Here is a 3,698-nt window from a genome sequence, read left to right as displayed (position 1 = left end):
AGTCTTAGATGGATGATGAACCAAGGTTACATCATATCCTTAGTCTTAACACAATTTCAATTCACAATAACAACTAAAGTTACAAACTTTACATCAATCAAACAAGTATGAACACAATCTAAGTCAAATGAGGTGATGGAGCCCTAAGCTAGAGAGCTTGGATCCTATTCACACAAGTTACAAGGTTGCAAAGCTAGAAAGCTTGAACCTTTGATGTTCTTGAAGATCTTGAAGCATAAAGCTTGGATCTTTAAGATATATGAAGATAACAAACACAAGTTTGAATCTTTTTAACAAAATAACAAGATCAAAGCAAAAATAACTTAGATCTAACAAAAAGATATGAAGATTCAAGCTAGAAAGCTTGCATCTTGTTTGTTCTTGAAGATCTTGAAGCATAAAGCTTGGATCTTGAAGATGCATGAAGATTACAAACAAAAGTTTGAATCTTTATCACAAAATAGAAAGATTAAAGTAAAAGAAAGATGAATCTACAAAGTTGGTGAAGATTCAAAGCTAGAAAGCTTGAATCTTCAATGTTCTTGAAGGATTCATGCTTGAATCAACAAGATATAAGCAAGATCAAAGCTACAAGGAACTTGATCTCCATAAGAATGATGATGAAGATCACGAAAATGATGAAGAAAAGAGGAAGAAAAAGAAAACTTACAAGTAAGGAAAGAAAGGAAGAACAAGTGTGTGAAAAACCAAAATGATCAAGTGTTGGAATGAGAGGCAAAGGGCTAGTATTTATAAGCAAATGAGGTTCACATGGATTGATGAGGTGGCCAAGACCAAAGGCCTCTTGGCCGTGATTTTGAGGGAGAGGAGGGGAGACAAAACTTTGCTTTTTGGATAATGGTTGTCTAAAGTGTGTACTAATGCTAGAATCTCATGTGACAAATAAATAATCCTTATCCATTATGCTAGTATGACTCACTAATTATTTATTTATTTATTTATTTATTTATTATTATTGGCCACTAATAATAATACTTGGGCTAATTAATTGGGTCACTAGCTAGAGTAGGGTGGGCTTAAGCCCAATCAAGGTAGAAAGTCCAATAAGACTAACTATTGGGCTTTAGCCATTAAATAAATAAAATTAAGCATCCAAAAGCCCAGGTAATTATTATTATAAAATAATAATCAATATTTCGCAGTCATAATATTCCGGTTACGACAAAAGTCAAACGTGCGCGCAGTTCGCGGTTTATTCGAAACGTTAAATAACACTAACGGTTATAAAAGCATCTGGTGAACAAGTTAAGTATCCTCCGTACTCTAAGGCACGTTTTAACATATAATTGGAAGTAAACCACGTATATCAAGTTTCCAGAGTATAAAGTAACACAGTACGCACAGATACGCAGTTTCGCTGAATTACAAGGCACAAAAGCGAGTCGAAAAAGTCGGGTTGTTACAATGTTGGTCCCATCCTTGCCTCGTACTCAGGTCTCACCGTGTATATGATCAAGTCGTCCAATTTGGAAACAGTGGAAAGTCACGCTAGTCTCACTAGATCGAAAAATCCACCTCGTGGCTATAATTCAGCCTAGTCTCACTATATCAGAAAAATAACGAGGAGTGTTTTGCAAACTCATTGGATGGCATGACTTAAATTTGACAGGTATTTTAGAAAAGTTTGTGTCAACGAATATTGCATGCACACAAGATTCGCTACACTATTAGTTAAAAAATATTTTAACCAATTATATATGTCGATTATGTTTGTGCGTCTAATTTGTTATTTAATTTATAAAATATAAAAATAACAAATACACAAACGTGCATCGTTATAAAACAATTTTAAAAGATGTTGCCCATATATATTATTTGAGTTTTAAAAACATCAATTTTAAACTCGTTAGAGTTTAACTTTTAAAATCAACAATTTTAATCTTTAAACTCGTTACATGTTTTATTTAACGTTTCCATCAAAAACATTTAGCATATACTATAATCAACAATTATATATATAAATGCGAAAAAAAATAAAACACAATCATGCATCACACACATACATAGCCTAGCCCAAAATCCTATGCTTGATCTCATGAGCCGACATGAGATCAAGAGGTCAAACTAAGGACAATACCATAGCTCCCACTTGATTTAAAAATCAAGTGAAAACTTGTCGAACGCCATTGTTGTTAACTTGATATGTGCACAATCTTCTAAACCAAACTCCATGTCGCATCTTTATCTTAAATCTTCATCTTTTTTACATTTATATAAAATAGAAAAACACAACTAATCTAATACTTTTACAATTTTAGATAAACCTAATTACAAAACTATGAAATTGAAAATAAATACAATACAACTTTGGCTTCATGGCCACTCAATAAATCAATTACCAACATGGCTTAAATCGCCATGACCAACAATCACAACAATCATACAAAATCAAACACATAGGTCGGGGCATTATGAGCTATGTATGCTATCACAAATTTAATAACTACATTATTAAAACCTACATATGGCTTGTCCATGGTTACAATGCATGTGTATAACCATGGAATAAAACAATCAACAATTATAATACTTATTCAAGCCATAACAATTAAATCTACAATGTAAAATAGTGATATTTCTTTCAATCATATTTGTGCGTCATAAGGTTAAGTCTAAATCAACCGAGATGACTTTAAATATCAAAAAAGTTTTGACTTTCACCATTACACCACAAAGCTAAATCTAAAGAAAAATCACACGACAATTAAAACGGTGTAAAAGCGGCTCTGATACCACTAATGGAAAATTGCGTGTACTTTTAAATTTTACAAACGCAGATGAACGATAAAAATAAATATATTTTAATTCATTAATAAACATCTTTCATTAAGATTAAAATAAACATCATTTATTTTATTATAAACTTTCATACGATTAGCGGTTCCCAACAAGATCCAATTACACCACCAATAATTGTCAAAAAATATATACATAAAAAGTGGAGTTTAGATGTACCTTTATCGAGTGATGCAAGAACGGTAGAAACAATAGTCCACGTCTAGGTTGAAACATATATTCAAAGTGTATGAATATCTCTTGATCTACACAGAACCTCAAACAACACCAATCTAATGCTAGTCCGTATAACCCGAAAACAATATCTTATATTGTTTAAATATTAGTTAAAAGCATAAACCAAAACATAGTTTTGGTCTCGTCTGTTTACCTCTCAAACCAACATAGAACAAATTACTAAATCTTAAATTAATTCAACAATCATGTTGATTTTCTAATTAATAAAAGACAAACACATGAATGTGTTGTTTACGTATATACAAAAATCACCATCCTTTTTTCTTGTAGCCGTCAAACACTAGACGAAAATAAAGAACCCCTTTTCTTCTTAATTGTGCCGTAAAACAAGTAAAGAAAAATAATGAATCTCCTTTTTTTTTGCGGCTATTATATTCATACAAAAAGGGTTGCTCGGTTTATAAAACAAAACAAAACAAAAAGGGTTGCTCGGTTTATAAAACAAAACAAAACCTTTTATTCCATTTGATTTTCGGTTAACAGACGAAACAAACAAGGCCCATATATATATATGACTATTTTATTTTATAAAATCAAGATAAGCCCCTCTAATATACTTCAACGGGACGTTGTATTGTTTATATTTAATTAAATCATATTTTATTAAATTGTACTTTTTAACTATAGGTTATAATTATATATCA

Source organism: Rutidosis leptorrhynchoides, chromosome 4 (genome assembly GCF_046630445.1).
Source record: "Rutidosis leptorrhynchoides isolate AG116_Rl617_1_P2 chromosome 4, CSIRO_AGI_Rlap_v1, whole genome shotgun sequence".
NCBI classification, from domain to species: domain Eukaryota; kingdom Viridiplantae; phylum Streptophyta; class Magnoliopsida; order Asterales; family Asteraceae; genus Rutidosis; species Rutidosis leptorrhynchoides.
This window is presented reverse-complemented; position numbering follows the sequence as displayed.